At 34.1% G+C, this 19,516-nt stretch overlaps 1 long non-coding RNA gene across 1 annotated transcript in view; it reads left to right on the forward strand.

The window, feature by feature from the left end:
• LOC116663056 overlaps nucleotides 1-19,078 on the forward strand; it is an 85,718-nt gene extending 66,640 nt beyond the window's left edge. The window contains exon 3 of the long non-coding RNA XR_004319100.1: nucleotides 19,033-19,078. This is a non-coding gene — a long non-coding RNA (uncharacterized LOC116663056). The remainder of the gene's footprint in view (nucleotides 1-19,032) is intronic.
• The last annotated feature ends 438 nt before the right edge of the window (nucleotides 19,079-19,516 follow it).

A 19,516-nucleotide genomic window follows, 5' to 3' on the forward strand; every position in this document is an offset into this window, starting at 1 on the left:
AGAGAGAGCAGGTGTATCAACATGTTAACAGTTGGTAAATATAGGTGAGCTTGTTTGGATTCTCAGTATATTATTCTTTCATTGTTCTTCCAGTTTTGACATTTTCAAAGTAAACAGCTGAAGTAAAACTTAATGAGAATCTTATCAAATTTAATGAGTCTTCCCACTGAAATTTTAATAACCCAAGAGAAGATAACACTGTAATGTGAGTACATATTTTGTAAAGCATTAAAGTAGAGGCATGAAATTACTAAATGATTGAAGATGAGTAAGAAGCACTGTGAGTCAAAAAAATGGACTTTATGAACTGTCAAAAACTCCATCTAATTTCACAAATTTTCATATCAGGAACTCTGACTATTTAATTATTTTAGGAGTATAAAATAATGGCTATGAGCATAGACTTTGCAGTCTATTCCTTCTTGGTCCCTTATTAACTATTCACTTCTTTAAAACTTAGTGTCCTCAGATGTGAAATGGGAGAGTAAAAGTACTTACTTCCAGACAAGAAAGACAAATATCATATAATATCACTTATATGTGGAATCTAAAAAAAATGATACAAATTCTGTGTACAAACCAAAAACAGACTCACAAACCTTAGAAAACAAACTATGGTTACCAAAGGAGGAAGAGGGGGGAAGAATAAATTAGGAGTTGGGGATTAACAGTCACACGTTACTGTATATAAAATAGATAAATAACAAGGACCTACTTACTGTAGGGCACAGGGAACTATATTCAATTTCTTGTAATAATATGTAATGGAAAAGAATTGGAAAAGAAAATACATACATGTATATGAAAAACTGAATCACTTTGCTGTACACCTGAAACTAACATTGTCAATCAGCTACACTTCAATTTTTTAAAAAGTACTTATTTGAAGGATGTTTTGAAGATTGAATGAGATAATGAGTGTAAAGTGTATAACACAGTACTTAGTGCAAAATAAGCACTAAAGAAATACTAACATCTATAATTACTATTATTTTAGAAGAAACTGAAGGAGATATATTCCTCAAATTGTGAATGAATAAATTTGCAATACAAAAATAATCACATTTTTCATCCTAGCATCTGCCATTCCCCAACTCTAATGGAAGACTATTTTCATGTTTAGGTTGTTCCGAGAAGACTTTGACATTTCTGAAACACAAAAGATCTAATTTTATCAGTGTAAGCCTAGAGAACATCTTTTTCCTCCAAATTGGAACGAGTTATTTTATTGAGAAGATTAGAAGGTGAAAAAAAGCCATATATATCTAGGTTTGAGATGCTACAGGGAAAATGTTAGGCAGTTAAAAGATCCTTTCTTTGAAAATGAGGCTGTCCTGTCTGGTGATCCATACAGCCACAAAATTGTTTTCTTGTTTCCTTTAAATGAGCCCATGTTTGATCATTTGACAGTGACCATTTGATTCTTAAATAACTGGAAACCTATTGTACTGAGTAATTGCCAGTATGCTGAGTCTGATAAGTGAAATTCTAATATGAAAATAAGGTTAATAATTTAACTCTGATTTAGGCATGGTAACTTTGAATTTAGACCTCAGGTCTTACACCAGTGACCTCTGTTGAAAGTAGAATTGGGATTTCAGTGGAATAGTAAAAATATCTTAAAATTTCATTAACATTTCCTTGTATCAAATTATTAAAAGACAACTATAACAAAGGTGATCTTATGATTTTAATGGGAAGTTTAGAATATCTGTGGTTCTTACCTAATATGTACCTTATATCCTGAACTGCCCAGCACAGACCCAGGTAATGTAAGGCAATCATAGGTAACATCTATGCAGTGTGCTCCTTTTAAAGACTGTGTTATCCAATTGATAATCCAAAATATGCCTTTCACTGATGAAGTGTTTGCTTTTCGTGGCATCTCAAGGAAGCAAAAATAATTCAAGATGCTATTTAGTGAATTAACACACTTAGGTAAAATTTACTCCTACTTATAAATATATACTTTAAAACAACCTCAAAAATATTCTTGAGGGAATATAATTGCTTAAAATTTGGTGATTTTCATAAAACTTCATATCTACTCATATCCATTATGGATCCTTGTAGCAATCCTTTAAGGAACAAGGACAAGTAATTTTAGATTGGAGTTTTTGAGAAGTTAATAAATAATTGGGAGAGAAGAGACATATCTTCTTTACAGAAGGATTCCAAATAATATATGTAGATAACTACTGCTTCCAGGAGGTGAAGCTTAATTTCCAACCCCTTCCTTTGAGTGTGAGCTAGACTTAGAATAGAATATTGAAAGACAAAAAATAATAACTTCAAGTGAAAGAAACCTGGTAAAACCACTTCATCCAACATTAACATTACCAGTAATAGCATATAGATATCATGAACCCTCTAAAAGGATGGGTACATGATATGGGATGAGAAGGGCCCTTCTCATCATTTCAAATTACTTCAAAATAAAATTTATTTTTTACGTACTCACATATTGATGCCAGTGCTAGGAGAAAGGTGAGTTCCTACTGAAAGTGTTCCCCCACTACATCTCAAATCAATTATTTCTTGATGTCCAGTAAGAAATTTTGTGCATATACACAAAAAGAATGTTTACAGTGGTGCATATTTTAACTTGCATTCAATTTATTAAAATTACAATTTAAATTAGTTCTTAAATCTTCAGAGAGAAATTCTAATAAATGCATATATAAATCTAGTATTTTTGTTAAAGTAAAAACCATGCAGTACTTCCTTGTTCTTTGATCAGTGCTCAATTTACTTGTAAGTTTGACAGATTGATTTCTGCTAAATATTTGGAATCATTTATAAACCCAATTAATTCAATTTCCTTAGACATTTTAAATTAGTTACAAATTTTAACACATCCAAAACCCTCAAGCATTTCAAACACCTAACAAGAAAGATTTACAAATCTAATAAACAATAGTCTCTTAAAATTTAACCACTACTTGTAAATATAAAAAGTCTACATTTCTGGAATATTATAGTATCAAATATTTTAAAAATCAAAAATTACATACAAACAATTTTTATCTTACAGTTATCAGTTTAAAATCATAAGTAAAAAAATGCATCCCTTAATCCCTCTTAAAATGAAAATTCTCACATCAAATAATCCTGAAAAACCCAAATTAAAAACCCTAAGTTTAATTAATCAATCACACTTTCTTAAATAAATTAAAATGACAAATTCAACATGACAGATCCTCTGATGTCAAATTATCTTTAGCATTTACAGACTTAATGAACAAACTGTACACAAGTTATCATGTGGATTAAAAACCTATTCCTAAATTTAACATACATTGTACTATATCTATATGTCTTACTTCCATATTTTCTAAATACTAATATATAAACATTTCCACAGTTGTGAATGACTTGGAGGGTCATTTGCTGACTACAAGGGGAAGAATGCCAAACAGTGCAGATTTATGGTGTTAGTAAGCAAAGATACCGGCATATGGGAATCTGGGTTCATCTTTCAGGATGATTTAGCCAGCACCTTTTTTGCAAAGATCCTTTCTTATAAAAATGGAGCATTCTAAACATCCTTCTTTTCCTGACTTTTAATTGTCTGAATAGAACTGAGATTTCGTATCCCTATGCACACTGAAAATAACCTGCTTATTACCTGGTTGATTTATATATAAATAAATAAATAAATAAATAAATAAATAAATAAATAAATAAATAAATATTATTGAAGTATACTCAGTTTACAATGTTGTGTCAATTTCTGGTGTATAACATAATGCTTCAGTCATACCTGAATATGCATATATTCTTTTGCAGTCTTTTTCACCATAAGTTACTATAAGATATTGAGTATAAGTCCCTGTGCTATACATATAAACTTGTTGTTTATTATGTTTGCTTTAGACTGGTAGTCATGTAAGCTCAAACCCATCCTAAGAAGAAGAAAAGAAAAAACTGAAATGAAAAAAAATAAAAAAGAGAAAAAAATCTATATTTTCTTGTTCCACTCTCCCACCTTTTATGATTTTGATGTCCTTTTTTTTTTTTAATATCTTCATGCGTATTCTCTTGCAAGTCATTGTAGTTGTAGCATTTCTAATTATGGTTTTCTCATTTCTATACCTTCCTGCTGATTTTCTATGTAGAGTAGACCTTTCAAGATTTCTTTTAGGACAGGTTTCGTATTGCTGAATTCTTTCAGTTTTTGCTTGTCTGTGAAATTTTTTCTCTCTCCTTCTATTCTAAAGGATAGTCTTGCCAGATAGAGTATCCTAGGTTGCAGCTTTTTCTCATTCAGGACTTGGATGTATCTTGTCACTCCCTTCTGGCCAGCAGTGTTTGTGCAGAGAAATCAGCTGAAAGCCTTACAGGGGTTCCCTTATAACTAACTCTTGGTTTTTTCTTGCTGCCTTTAGAATCATTTCTTTATCTTTAACTTTGGCCATCTTAATTATAATATGTCTTGGTGTAGGTCTGTTCAGGTTCTTCTTGTTTGGGACCCTCTGTGCTTCCTGTACTTGGATGTCTATTTCTTCCTTTAGGTTTGGAAAGTTTTCAGTCATGATTTCTTTAGATACCTTTTCTCATCCTTCTCCTTCAGAAAGCCCTATTATGCATAAGTTGGCATGCTTTATATTATCCCATAGGTCCTTTATATTGCTTTCATTGGTTTTTACTTGTTTTTCTAGCAGCTGTTCTGATTGGGTGGCTTCTGTTATCCTGTCTTCTAAGTCATTTATTTGTTCTTCTGCATTGTCTAGTTGGCTTTTGACTGCCTTTAGATGGGCTTTTATTTCAGACATTGAGTTTTCTGTTTTTAATTGGCTCCTCTTTATAACTTCTATTTCTTTTTCGTAGTATTCTGTGTTTCTATTCATAGTCTCTCTTATTTCCTTCAGTGCTTTTATCATCCCCTTTTTGAAGTCATGATCTAGTAGACTTTTGAGGTCGGTCTCATTGTTTGTTCTTTCAGGGGACTTCTCTTGTTGTTTTAATTGGGAATAGTTCCTCTGCTTCTTCATTTTACTTGTATTTCTCTGGCTTTATGGATTTAGTAGTATCAGTCATCTACTGTGGTCCTGAAGGGCTGTTTTTTTGTTGTTTGTTTTTATTTAAAGTGGTAGCATCCCCGTGTAGACTAAATGCATCTAATAGTTTTGTTGCGAGGGCTGTTCTTCGTGTGGATGGTTGCCACCTCTTTCTTCCATGTATGTTGCTGTTATCCCTTTGGGAGTGTGGTTGGTATTGTGGTATTTAGAGCCTGCCCTGATTGTTGTTGTTGGACAATGCCTCCTTTTTTGTTTTGTAGTTGTCACAGCCTTGACAGGGGCCGGGTCTGCTCATCTGTTACTGGAATAGAGGCTTATAGACTCGTTTCTGAGCTGTGGTGTGTGGTAGGCAGAGTTGGAGCACTTCAGCTGAGAAGAAGAGTCACTGAGTATACCTCTACAGGAGATGTCCACTGGGAGATGCACCTGTGGCTTTGTCTGTCACTTGTTATATGGGCTTACAGAGTACTCTTTGTTGAAACTGCCTGTATCCCTGTCTTAGCTGCAGAAATGTTGGCCACTGGCTCTGGGGTCCCCCAGGTTCTGGTCCCCAGGAACCATTTGAACCCTCTTTATGTTTTACTTGCTTGTCTGTCAGAACCATCATCACTTAAAGTCATTTATTAATACTTTGCTGCTTCTCAATATATGTCACCCACTTAGCTCCTTTTTTAATAGAGTCTTTTTAACAGGTCATAAAATAACCTGTTCCAGTCTCTGTTTAGTCATTATGCCATGTCCCTCAAATTCTTTGTTCTGTTCATTAAGACATAATTATTTCAGGGAATTTTTAAACTCAGTTATCAACTTCACAGTTGTCATTGTTTGTTATTAATCTCTTTAACTACTGTAAAATGTTGGAAGAAACACATTTTAAGTCAAGGTCATGTTCCTTTTGAGCTGCCAACTCTACACATATTCAAATGCAGCATTTTTAAATAAAGCAAAATGATATTATTGTGCATCCTTGGGGGCTTTGTTTTGTTTTCATCTATCCTGCAATGAAGAAGTTAGTTTGCATCTGGATCTCTTGGGCGGAGCTGCAGATATTTTTGTGATGGAGCTAATATCACAATTGTTTAATATAAGAATGATATGCTACCATCGCCTATCAGAAACATCTTTGTCAAAGGATTTATAAATAATTGATTAAATCCCTAAAAACAAGGGTCACTAACAGAGAAAAAGAAAGAAAGAAAGACAGAAAGACAAAGGAAGGAGGGCGAAAAAAGAAAGAAAGAAAAAGGAAAGGAAGGGAGAATTGTCATTGCTTTTATTACAGAACTATAGATTATTAGATTATAGGTATTTGACATCTGAAAAAGCCTCTTCCAATTTACAGATTTCACTAAAGAGGAAACTGAAATCAGACATAGGGCACGATTCTTTGTTGGTATAGCAAATCAGCATTTGACCCTAGATCTCCCGAATCCAGTTTGACTGTATATACATCAAGCCATGAAGCCTTGATAAGATGCTTACCTTATACATAGTTTCCTCAACCAGAGTTCTTTTGAACATTGATTAATTGGTCATCCAGTTTTTATTAAACCCAAGTTTTCTCTTTTGGGTGTCCATTTGCTGAAGCAAGTGGTTCAAGCCTCAAATGTAATTTTAGATTTATCCTTATTTGGTTTGGTAGTGAAGACATTTAACTCTGACTTACTCAAAAAGATTATGAAACAAAGACACAAATATACAGTGCTAATAGATGGTTGAAATAGCCATTTTATTTTCTCATTTTAAGTTTTTTGAAAAAAGGTCTTGGGAGATGTTCTTTTGCTATGAGCAGTGAATGGTGTTTAGGCACCATTTGGTCTAGATATTCTGGTGCCAGCTCTGCATTGCAGTGACCGTATAAATCAGTCTGCTGCCTTGTCTGAGCTTCCTTCTCAGGCTCTTCCCATAGCCCACCTGAAAGGTTGAGGGACTCTGTACCTAGGACCCAGGCCCAGCTAACCAATCAGATTCTTTCTTCTCTGCGTTTAAATTCGGAGCACAAAATTGTAGCGATAATGTGCTTGACCTGGGAGGTTATGAGGTATTGGGGCTGGAATACTGATACTTATATTCACGTAGAGCAAAGGAAGACAATCAACCAAGAGAACATAAAGCAGATTACTGACAGGAGCAGAATCAAGAAACCACACTCTTCTGAGAGAGACGTGAAGAGCTGGCTTGTGTCCTGGGACTCTTCAGCTTCTGGTCCTCTCCTGTGTGGTTCCAGCTGGAATTTCTCCCCTGAATGCCATGAGGTTTGATCTTCCCAACGTATTTCTTTTATTGTCCAAATCCATTCTCTTTTGTGCTTATTCTTTTATGCTTAAGTGGGTTTTTATTTTTTTGAAATTAAATGATCCCTGGAACAAACATTAACTTGCTCTGTATCACTTTGGAAAAGTTGTTATCTTCTCTTACCCTTAAGTTCTAAAACTACTTCAGTGAAAAGTAGCATGTTTTGTGTGAATACATTGTGGTGATTTTAGTGTCAATTAGTAAATTATTATAATGTATACACAAGTGACACATAATTTTAATGATTTAGGATTACATTAAAAATATTGCTTTTAAAACCTTGCTACCCAAAGTTTGGTTCGGGTACCAGCAGCATCAGCATCAGCTGGCTCTTGTGCATCTCAGGCCCCACTCCAGACCTACTGAATCCAAATATATATTTAACAATATCGTCAGGTGATTCATATAGACCTTGAAGTTTAAAAATCACTTTGGAGATTATCCAAAGTATTGACTCTGTGTGTGTGTAATTGTATGTGTAGTCACATAGTGTAATAACTGATAATTCGGGAAGAACTTGACCCATCCTGATTTACTTCAATTAATTACTGATTATTAGCCCATTAACTATTTATAAGCAAATAGAACTCTGATAAAAGAGTTGTAAAACTTTAAAAAATAGTTTCCTTCTTTCACTTGGATGTATAGGTACATAGCTTTATTTGACACCTTGCATATACCATTAATGGCTTATCAATACCTTTTGCAGCCTGTCTGTTTTCTGAACCATTATAAATTTGTGACTAAAATTATATTGCCTAAATAGTAATCTAGTCTTCAGTTGATCAGTGTAAATAATATAAACATTTTATGGCATAAGGCTAAATAGTAAAAGCATTTCAGTCTTGGAATTGTATATTTGAAAAGATTTATCTAAACATCTTTTATGCAACATCCTAGTAACTAGTCATTAAAATGAATACAAATAAATTAAGCAGGTTGACTAAGTTTATTTATAAAACATCATTAGTACTCTTTGGGCAAAGACAAACATCCAGGGGCATTGATGAAGTTGGAAACTCCTGACCATAATAAGTATGATTGATTATAAATACAGAAGGATATTCTACAATGTGGATTAAAAACATATGTAATACAGTTGATAAATTTTCTTAATTGGTAGAAGACAAGTGGGTTAAAATATAAAAGGATTTGGTACAGATGCTCTTTTACTTCTAGTCCAGTAACGATGTACCTGGGGATTGGGTGATGTACACATAAGCATTAATAGTGTTTTTTACCTTGAAGTGATTTATTTGGAACCCCCAACCCATCACGCATAATTAAAAGAAAAAAGAACTCTAAACAATCAAAATTGTTGGTACCAAGGAAGCACAAGCATTAATTCTAGCATATGCATGTGTCTGTTCACGTTCTTTTGCGGGGCTGGGTCGGGGGCGGGGGGGAATGATTCCATGTACAGTAATATCCTTAATTCACAATGCATACATTTGAGCAATTCATGAACTCTTTTTTTAAAAAAGATTCCTCAAAGACTCCTAATGCATCCTTAGACTTCCAAGTTTTGCAGATTTGAGAAACAACCACCAATTGATTATCTTTTTGACACTTCACTAACATACCAAAGTAAAAGACTGCTAGATTTAAGCACAATGTCAATAGCTGCAGGGGCTCCTAAAACGCCTGAAGAAGGTTTTAAACCCAGTGGCCTGGGGCCATTTAGCTCGTTAGTTCAAATTTGTACATTAATATAAAACTGGCCTAGGCCAATGGCCCTTTAGGACGACTGCTTGGCAGCTCATGACAATAACCAGTGCGTTTTCATGAGACTCATCCTGAGTCATCCCAGGATGCTGTGCTCAGAACGTTATGCTCTGCATACTTCCTCTAACAAGACGAGGAATATATTCATCTAAAATGATTACAAGTTGTGTCATTAATTTCATTATGAAGTCACTTAAACAAAGATGTGTTAGTTCCTTGAAATCAATCACTTGTCTGAACACATTATCTCACCGGCCTTACTTGGCCACTTACCCCTGAATCATCTTCTCTAAGTTGTGTAACTTTTCTGAATTGTTTGCTCATTTTTGAAATAAGAAAATAAATAGCAAAGACTTTGAAGTCAAGCTATCTGGATGTAAATCTCTTCTCTGCATTTGCCAGCTGGGTTACCTTGACCAAGAAATTTAATCTCCTTCTGCCTCAGTTTCCTCAACCCTAAAATGGGGATAAAATAATCACCACCACATGAGATTGAGTTTAATATGTATAAAGTGCTGAGAACACTAACACATTAGAAGGGCTACACAAAAGCTGGTTATTATTAATCGCATCTAGGAGTTTTTGAGAGGCTAGAATAGAATAATGTGTTTAGCACTTATTAACATGTTTCCTGCCTCATAATTAAGGATCAGTGCGTATTACTAGTACAACTGTCACTACTGTAGACTTAAAACAGTGAATTAGGTATTTGTTCTGAAGGATTAAAGGGAGTTAGTTTTCAAAATTCAAAAAACTGTTTTAAAGAGTATCTGCTTAGAAGCAGCAAATGGTGAAAAGGACACAGACTTGATATTAAACAGATGTGGGATTTGCCTTTACTAACTGGATAACAGTGACTTCTCTATAGATAACATGAAGTTAACATTACTTATCCTATAATATTCTTGTGAAAATTAAATGAGATAATATATATGAAATATCGGCAGAGAATAGATACTCCATCAGTGTTATTTCTTACCTTTTCCTGTTGGGACTGATTTCCCTACCATACAAAATACATCTTTGAATTTTACCAAATTAAGAGTAAGTTCAGTTTATAGGAGAAAAGGAATTAAGTTCCTCTAAGTGATTCCTGCTTCTTGTAGTTTTCAACTATCATCTTTAAATTGCCTGTTATTTGCCAGACTAAATGGGTAAATCTATCACACTTGCTGATAAAAACGTTTTTATTTAGAGAGCATTCATCATTTTAAAAAATTCCTTAAAATGAAGTTAAGACTTTGATGAATTTTTGCATATTTCTAACAGTTTTTAAAATTTGGTATAGATAAGATAAGGGTGAATAACACTGATACCAAAAAAAAAAAAAATGGTGGAGGGAGAGAAACACTGGCAGGTGGTGTGATGAGTAAGTGATTTACAGTTGTAATGAATTGAAGCCCTTCCAAAAGATGTATTTACCAGAAGAGTGCTTTAAATGTCACCTATATTGCTAAATTATAAACACTGAAAAAAATAAAATGGGAAAGAGAAACGATTGTGAATCATTGATTTTCTCCACTTTGGGGCAATGACATTGATTGCTAGGGAACACTAGGTGGCCTGCTGGTCTCTGAATGTTGCTTTCTCCCAGGGCTACTCAGCTAGGACCTCTTTGACTATTTACCTGCTAATGTATTTCACCCCAGAGCCATTAACTAAAAGAGGTTTTCACCTGTTCAGTGCCTATACTAGTGGTCACAGAAGCAGCCTGCGCATCCTTCTGAAGCATGAAAGGGGACCTGGAACCTAACCAGGCTTCAGGAAAGGGGTTGACAAGCTAGCTACCGTTTGTCTGATGCCTTATGTGCACTAGGCACTGTGCTAGACATCACTGTATTATATTGCCATTCCTTGTATCTTTATTCAAAGTAATCAGCTGAAAGAACACTAAGTGATTTCAATTTAAAAGTGTGTCTACCTAACAAATTTTTGGACTCTGTAAATGACATACAAAGTATTCTTGGCATCAAAATTGTAATTTGATCTGTTCTCCACTGTCTGTTACACATTTTTTTTTTTTTTAGAATATCCTGTTGTAGAAACAGTTTCTTCATCTGAAAGGGATCTTGAAAGTAGTTTTGATTTTTCCATGAAATTAGTAAGAGTTTTGTCTAAATTAGTTTGTCTGCGCTGGTTCATAATATTGGTGGATGTTTACCATCATAATTTTAATTAAGCAAAGGATTTGTGTTGTGCCTTTAGATTTCCAAGTTCTTATTTCTGTAGCAAATAACATTGAATGCTCTCTAAGGTGAGTTTTAATTAAAATTGTTAAGAGCATGGCTCTGTTAGAGGACTCTTTCTGTTTGCATTGCTGCTGAAATTGATGACAGCTACAAAGCTGTCACCAAATAAAGAAAATTTTAATTCTCTAAAATTTAAGCTAAAGTTTCCGCTTTTAGAATAGCCCATTATGGTAATTAATATTTTTCTTCAAACTTTTCCTCAAATTGAAAATAACTTTACTTTTTCTGATTATTAAATCAATATAATATTATTGGTATAAAATTATGAATACTATACGTTTACATAAATAAGAATGCAAACATCCCCTATAATTCACCTCCAGAAAAATAGCCGTTGCTCATGAGTCTTATTGGCTCAGTGTTTGGGTTATTAATTTTTATTAATACAATAAATCCTTCAACTTAGTATGTGAACTACTTGTGGATCATTTTTTATAATTCTTCCATCTTAAATGACTTCTTTAATTAGCAGATCACATATCAGTTCAACCTTGTCAGACAGGGAGGTTTATTCAGTTTTGTTTGAAAGTTAAAAGTAAAAACCATTTTTAATTTCTTAATGGATATATTAATCACATGAAAATATTAGGGTTTTTTTTAGCTTGTTAACTCACATCTGTCCTGTGAAGATTTTACCTTACCTCACTAGTACCCAGTATGGCACAGAGAAACCCTTGTGATCTGATGGTACCAATTTTTCCAGCCTCAGTTCCTGTTACCTTCCTGTTTCCTGCCCCACCCCACCACCTGACCACCAAACATACACTTATGCCCTCTCATAGAAACAACAAGTTTGCTTTATCCAGGCTTCATATTCTTTTAAAACCCTGCACACGTCGTATCTTCACTTCCAATCTATCTTCCCACGCCAGTCTAAAGCCCTTGCTAGTACCTCTTATTGGAAATTTTCACTGTCTACTCCCAACCAACTTTGTGATGCATATAATTTTATACAACCTGTTTATTATACTTATCTCAGTGTTTTATAATTGGATTAAATGTATGTCTCTCCACCATTGTAAGCCTGGCACAGATTAAGTGCTCGATAATTAGCTGATGAATGAATGGATGGATAGGTCAATGTAAGAATGATGAATGGATGGGTTGGCTAAATGAATAGAGGGATGATAAAAGTAGATGAATCTATGACTAGATGCATAGTTGGATGGGTGTAAGTAAAACAAAATGAACTCCCAGAGACAAAGGAATTCTGTTTATTCTGAAGTAAGACCCAAGGTTCTGTCTTCCAAATAAGAGGTGACATGGAGAAGTATGATGATGACCAAATGTTTAATAATATCAGAGAAGAGGTCAACACTGATATTAATTTTATGCCCTGGAAAAATGTTTTTATAAAGAAGAAAAAAAGTATTCTGATTATAGTCATTCATATGAACTGTTTATACTTGTATCTGATTATCATTCAAGAAAAAATTATTACATGTGTCATTAAATGTGTCAAATTAGCTGTTTTGTATATTTATTAGAATAAAAAACAATATGCTTGTGTGTTCAGTACTTATATTATATAATCACTATATTTTATTTTATTTTATAATTATTATCTGTGAATATTACCCATGCCTCACACTTTCATTAATGGGGCACTTGAGTCCTAGAATTAGTAATGATCTATAGCCAGTCCAGAGACTTCAATATCAGGAGCCTGTATTTACCATACTTCCTGCTGTTACTCTGCAGCGTTGGGGCAGTGATGATACCTTCCCTAAAGAAAATTCTAGTGAAATAGAATTTTCTAATGGCATTTTGTATACTTAAGGCAAAAAAAAAGAAGCAAGCATAAAGAATTTAAGAGCATAACCAACACATTCTGCTGCAAGTGTGGGCTATCGACTAATATGTCTTATGTACCAAGTAAGATATCAAGTGCTAGGGACACAAACATATCAGGCGTGGTTCTTACCTCCCAGATGCCCACAGTCTCAAGGAGAATTTAGACAAAATAAACTCCTTTAAATTCTTACCAGGGAACAAGATAGGCTAAAAGTAGAATAAGTGAAGGAGCCCATATTACAACACAGTGTGAGAAGAGCTCCAAAAGAGATTAACACATTCTTATCAGGTGGGTTAATTGTCCAGTCTTAGAATTGCAGAATGATAGAGCCTGGAATTCATCTTAGGTCTTTTAGTCCTAGCCTCTCATTTTAAGATACAGAATTTTCTGGGCCTCATTAGACCCAGAAATATTATATCACTTGGGGGCTTCGGTAAGTCACTCAGCCTTTTATAAATCAGTTGTGCTGATGCTTTTCCTGGAGACATAGAGGAATGCGTAGAGTTAAAGTGGCAGATGTCATAAAGGTAAATCATTAGCTTACTAGTAACTAGTAGGAAGATTAAGATGGTACGTTATTGTAACACAATTCAGTTCTGTAACATTCTAGTTTTTACTAGAAAAAATTAACTTGATATGGAAGATAAACATAATTTTTCATTTAAAAATTCAATTAAAATTTCATTTAAAAATTCATTAAAAATATGAAATCGGTCCCTACCACAGTGCTAGTAGGCTGGCTGATACAACTACTGAGACACCTGATCACCTTCTTCTTTTGAGGGCTATTTCCTTTTACCTGTTTTTTTAATGCTTCTGGTTTACATAAATATAATATTTTTTCATTCTTTAAGTTATAATTGTCTGTCTGCTGAAATTATTCTTATAAGTAATGTTGCTTACTCATAACTCAGGGAAATTCAAGTTATGTCTTAAAAAAGGGGGTTTGGATATTTGAAAGCTTGACTTAGCAGTTATTTCTGAGGCAAAACGTTTGTTTCCTGTGGGTATTTTCCCTACCTGAGAAATATGGTCTGTCTCTTTACAAGGGAATTGTTCCCTTTTTTGTTCTGAAATTGTAGCAGGATTTTGCTATAAGAAATGAAACATAGAATATACTTGCTCCAGAAAGTATGCACTGACATTAAGTTTTCTGTGACAGAATTAATTTTTATTTTCCGTGGTTCTATTTAGCCTTATGAATATTTCATTTATCCAATTTAATATAAATATCACAAGTAAGCATCACTTTTTGACAGTGCTGGACAAGCCAAGTAAACTATTAAAAAAAAAAAAAAACTATTTTCTCAGTCTCAGAAACAAAGGAGAAAAATGCCCTAAGTTTTTGCTGGGGTCTTTTTTGTCATCAATACTGTTAATATACCATGGTATATTTTAGGTGCATTTCGACCACAACAAGTACTCCCAGAATTCTTTCATCAATACAGCTTTTAAAAAATGTTCACACTAATCTATTCTTGGTAGCCAGTTCCTTAATTTTTATTTTACTTGAAGTGAAATGGAAATTGGCTGAATACCTTTTAATTTACAAAGGACTTAGCTGTATATTTATAAAAATTAAAGCCGACATAGGAAAAGTAAATCATTTTATAATTTTTGAACAGTTTACATTTTAATCTTAAAGAGCCTAGTACAAATATTTGGATTAAGAATTAGTATGTCGTTTTTAGATGGGTGAAGTCCATCATTGAATCAAATAAATGAAGACTCCTGTCCACATAGGTCTAATGTGTATGCAAAAAGGCAGATACAAAACAAAATAAATAACTTCACTGTGTACTGTTTTAAGTGGTGACAAGGTATAAAGAAAAAAGAAGGATGCTAGAGAGTAGCCTAAGTTTAGCATAGCCAGGGTTTCTCACCGAGAGGACGCCATTTGAACAAGGCCTGAAGGAAGCAATGGAAATTAAGTCATGCAGTTCTATGTATGCTTGATTTAAAAGTGGAACAGTTTATTGGTATGTGTTTAAAAGATTCAGTGCATCAAATCGTACTTCCCCTTTCTCTTTTGTTTTAGAAGCCTACTAGTGGTAGACGCTATAGAAATTCAAGGGCCCTGAAGATACAGAATCAGTCTGAATCAGAAGGATTAAGTTCAGCTGCATAAAACAAAAGGTTAAAAAATAAGATTTCCTTAAACATGGTGGATGTTTATTTTTTATGTAAAAGAGGATGTGCTCAGAATCTGGGTCAATGTGGCAGATCTATGATGTCCTCCAGAATCCAGATTCTTGTCTTTCATTTCTACCTTCCTCAGTTGATGGTTTTATCTTCAAGGTTACCACCTTGGTCTAGAACAGCTGCTATAGTGCCAACCTTTGCACTGGCATCCAGGCCTGCAGTTGGTGAAAGAGGAAAATGACGGAAGAGTATTCTATCCAGCTTTCTTTAAGCAGCCCTCGTTGTTCATCCTGGAAATTCCTCACAACACTTTCTATTACATTCCATTGGCCAGAACTTGGTTATATGAATTTACTGACCTGCAAGTGTGGCCTGGAGATGTAGTCTTTTAGGTAGAATTAATAGGAGGGTGGATATTGGATGGCAACTACAACTACCGTCTGTGCCACACTCCTTGCCAAGGATTCTACCCCCTATGTTGGCTATGATTTTCTATATATTCTTTTAACTGCTTAAAATCTAACTTATAGTCACATCCATATTAATATTACTATCTTAGATTTATGCATTTTTCTCTTTTCTTGATAACTTCAGTGACCCTTTTTGATTCCAAATCCTTTTGGCATCTATGACAACTTGAAACTCTTAGAAATTGAAATGATACCAATCCCTCCTGCTTCTCATTTTCTCCCTCTTTATACCTTTCCTTGGGTTTTAATTGACACATGGTGTCTTCCATAAATCAATACTTGGTCTTTGATGTAATTCTGCCTATTATATACACATCTGAATGTTTTATTATCACTGAAAAAGTAACTTTATCTTTCATATTTCGAGAAAACCCACCAATGGAAGATACCTAATGCTGGGTATTTGGAAAAATCATTAAAATTAAGAATAAGTCAATATAACATATCAGGACATAATTCTTTTTGTTGTGTTAACAGCTTGTATCAAAATAGAAAATGACAGACTACCTAGTGTTTAAGTATATATTCACTGGATTTAACTTAACACTCTTTCATATTAGGAGATTATAATTTATCATAAGAATTGGGTTTTTGTTGGAAATTTGCCACAAAGGCAAATGTAATATGTGTAAGTAATATTTATTTAATTTTTATGCAAGGCAATTTCCAGAGGGCCATGAACATTTTAACTTGAAATATGTTATTTATTATTTGCTTTCTCAAAAAAGCACATACAAATATTTGTTTTATATTTTAAGGCATGAGCTTTTATGAATCCTTTTCACAGCAATACAATCATATTCAGATAGTCACATTTCTTTGATATTACTGAAATGAGAGTATCTGACTGGCTAAACTTGGCATTCATAGATCTTCTATGTGAAGTTGAATCTTGGATGTTATGTATATGATTCCATTAAAACTCACTGCTGACTCAAGTTCAGTAGGACTTCAGATTAACCAGATACTTTATCTTAGCCAGCAGATCAAATTAGGATATTTCTTTAGACAGAACTCTTCTTGGGACAATCTTTTCTGCCTCCCACTTGTCAGTACAGCCTCAAGTAGGTACCCCTTCTATATGCCTCTATTCTTCTCTTTATTAAAACACTGATAATATTCTATTTACTGGCTTATTTACATGTTCCCTATTCTATGGACCTCTTTGGATGAAACATCTCTCTTTAACTCTTGTATTCTAGACTATAACAATACCTATGACATACCACATTTCAAAGAGATTACTAAATAAATATATATTATTGAGGTAACACTGATCTCTTTTCCTTACTCTCCCAACTCAAATATTTCTCACATATTTCCCCATTGATTTTATACTGCGTCAAAGATCTTTAAAATAGAAAAAAATTCAGTGACCTCTCCTGGTAATATCCATTGTCACCTTGTTCACTTGTTCATATTACTAACTTCTATGAAATAGAAAAAAAAAAATCGTGTGTTACACAGGAAAAGTGTTGCTACCTACACCTGTTCAACAATCAGGAAGGTGGAGTGGTAGGCAAAGTGTTTTCCTGGCACTACTGTCTCCCCTTCTGAAGATTAATCAGTAAAATGTGTTCCTGCAGGATCTGCTAGAAAACACAAGTGAGTTTAAATGGTCCACAGTTAAGCTCAACAGCTGGAGGAGGTGACAACTAGGAGGACAATAGTGGATTCTGTCATTGCTTCTACTAGAAGATAAAAGAGAAAAATGACAGGGGAGTGGTAAAAAGCTTTCTAGAAAACTCTCAGGAGAATTACCCAAACTCGAGGATTCTGTCCTGTCAAGCAGAAAACTGGTGCCATGGGTATACGCCACAACTCTTAACAGCAAATGATCACCAGTGAGTCTGCAAAAGAAGGAGAGCAAGTGCCTAAAATAGAGCTGAATGATAAAGAGATGACAATCTCTTAGCATAAAAAGAGAAGACTGTGAAAGAGAGGGAGCACGAGAGCTTCATGTCCATTACAGAAAAATATTTATTCATCTTGCTTCTATGTATGAAAATAGTTTATTAAAATTTTAAAAATCCATTCAGCAGTCCATAATTTGAATGTTGTCAGTGAAAAGAATTGCATGTAAATAGACCCAGATAATGTTTCATAGAAAAACGAGGCTTTGAGTGATCCTCATAGTCACAAAAAAGGGTATATTATAATTGGAAATCACAAATGCCACATTTTATAAAACTAATTGTTCTTTGAATTAGGAAAGAAAAAAATGAATATGAGCCTTGGTGCTGCGAAGTTATTCTGATTTTCCTTCCCATCCATTTGTGCTAGTTGTATATATACAAATGAGGATTTGCAAACTCCTCAACTGGATTATTGCATTTATTCATTTATTATGCAACAAATATTAATTGATGCCTAAACTTGTGTAAAGCATGGTGCTAGACACTGCATACACAAGTAAATAAGACAGGGAACAATGCATAGCAAATAGATCTTCAGTGAACTGAGTGCACATTAATATATCAGTTAAAGAATTTTACAGGTGATGATTCTACAGTGCATTAATTTTAAAGCATTTTTTTAAAACTTTGTATCAAAGGTAATCATAAAATACATAAATAATCTCCACTAGCGCCTTAATAAATGATTTTGTAAAATCACTTTCTGTGCTTTAAATTGTGTGTACAGGTATCAGTAGTTCAGATAATCTTCATTTACTTCTAATTGAAAAATATATATGTGGTTTGGGTTATACAGTGAAATCTGTGAATTTATATGCTTTATTTGGATGGCTCTGGTAGTTCTAAGTAATAGTTTAGGTGGTTTTGGATTACTTGTTCATATGCTTTTAAAAAAATTTTGCTATTAAATCTGCTGTCCTGTATCCCTAAAATAAATATTTTCACTTGTAGGAATACCACTAACTTGTACAGAGTCAAACCATGTACCAGAAACAAGTCCTACTGTTTGCCATGGTGCAAATGTAATCTTACTGCCCACCTGAGACAGTGTGGAATCAGGCAGGGCAGGGGAGAATCTCCCTTGTTGCCATTTTAGTGGGTCTTTCCCAACTCTTAAGGTCTTTCAGATATTAAATGATATTCTACACTTCAACCCAGATAGCCTAAACACCCAATACAATTTCTGTAATATTCTATTGATTCAGGTTCTTTGGGTTTCAAGCAACAGAATCTAATTATGACTATTTGGCCCAAAAGCATATTTGGGTACTAGAATATGTCACAGAAAACCAAGAAGGAATGACCACATCAGAAACTAAGGCAGCTCTGAGGTCCTCACCAGTCTACGCCTCAGAGCACTGCCGTTATTAACTGGTCTTAGCCACCAATCTGTACTGGTCTCTGTGTCTCTCTTTTCAGATATTCACATGTCCTGGAGAGGAGTGCCTGAGTGGTCCTGCTTTAGTCACAGGTCTGTTTCTAGACTGTTCGGCTAATCAGCCGGGGAGAAGAGTGAGTGTTATCAATCTGGCTGCTGAGAGCTCATCCTGGTGGAAACTGGGTACATATGCCTCCCACGGGCCTGATCTCAAATCGCGAATGAGCCATCACCTTCAGATAATACTGTTAGGGTTGTATCTGAGCATAAACGTTTCAGAGACTCTCCTACCACAGAGATTATAAAGTCATTGGCACACCGACAGTAAGTCTAGGTCTTAGGAAAAAAAGTCAGAGTTTTTTTTCTAAAACTGAAACCAAATATCATAGTAAAGATTTGGAATCAGAAATCTTGTTATATTTTCTCACTTTTATTAATGTTTCAACAAATATTTATATATTCATTATAAACCAAGGAAATTGCTCTTACTGTCATTAATACCTTAGGCAATTCATTTAACACTCT

Source organism: Camelus ferus, chromosome 1 (assembly GCF_009834535.1).
Source record: "Camelus ferus isolate YT-003-E chromosome 1, BCGSAC_Cfer_1.0, whole genome shotgun sequence".
NCBI lineage: Eukaryota > Metazoa > Chordata > Mammalia > Artiodactyla > Camelidae > Camelus > Camelus ferus.